Source organism: Vicugna pacos, chromosome 13 (genome assembly GCF_048564905.1).
Source record: "Vicugna pacos chromosome 13, VicPac4, whole genome shotgun sequence".
In the NCBI taxonomy this organism is placed as follows: Eukaryota; Metazoa; Chordata; class Mammalia; order Artiodactyla; family Camelidae; genus Vicugna; species Vicugna pacos.
This window is the reverse complement of record NC_132999.1, coordinates 8,235,588-8,236,413: the sequence shown is the minus strand read 5'-3', so window position 1 is coordinate 8,236,413 and position 826 is coordinate 8,235,588. Positions and strand designations below refer to the sequence as shown.

Below are 826 nucleotides of genomic sequence, written 5' to 3'. Positions count from 1 at the left end.
TCTTTGACCTATAAAAATATTGTCCGTGAGGGGCTCTAACATCACCAAATATTGGAATACTAAAATATAGATGGTACAATGGGAGTTAAGTTTCAAACAAATTAGATCTCTTGACCCGACTGGTAGCTAACTTACGAGGCTAACAGAATTCTTAACTATCATTAAGTAATAAGAAACTATAACATGAAGTTAACAGGCCAAATTTTCCCAAGTACTTTATTACTTAATTTTATATATTCAAGTATTAGTGCAAGCTAAACATATCATTTCCCAAGCTTGGCTGTACACTAAGACATTGACCACGTCTTTGCAATTCGACCCAAGGTGCTCCATTCTTGTGACACCATGGTGACATATTGGTGACAGGCTGGACTCAGCTACCTCCGGTACTCCCAGATCTGTGCAAAAGCAGTGAGAGATACACTGAAGACAGAATTCAAAGCAAATGTCGAGAAGACTTCTGGCAGCCGCATAAAAGTTGTAAAAGTCAAAAAGGAATAATCTACCCTGACTAAATGTGAATGCTACATTTTCAAAGTGAAGCTGTGTGGGCACATGTTATGACAGATTGAAAATGATCTCACTTCATGGGGGAAAAAAATACCTGTCTTTTTCATAGATTGACATTGCCAATAATTTAAAGTATGGCTCAAAAAATATATCATTTCCCAAGTGCTTAATAAATGCATGATGCAGAGAAACATAATAATAAGTGAAATTAAGACTTTGAGAAAGTATTCCTCTCTGTGATGTTGATCAATCTTTGCAACCATATATGATTTCTGAAGACCTTAGACTGAATGAACTATGAGTTTGACAACAACTA

The 826-nt window shown here is 35.8% G+C and overlaps 1 pseudogene; it reads left to right on the top strand.

Moving 5' to 3' along the window:
- Window positions 1-345: 345 nt before the first annotated feature.
- On the top strand, window positions 346-501 carry LOC116282803 (ATP synthase subunit epsilon, mitochondrial pseudogene; annotated as a pseudogene).
- Window positions 502-826: the final 325 nt, after the last annotated feature.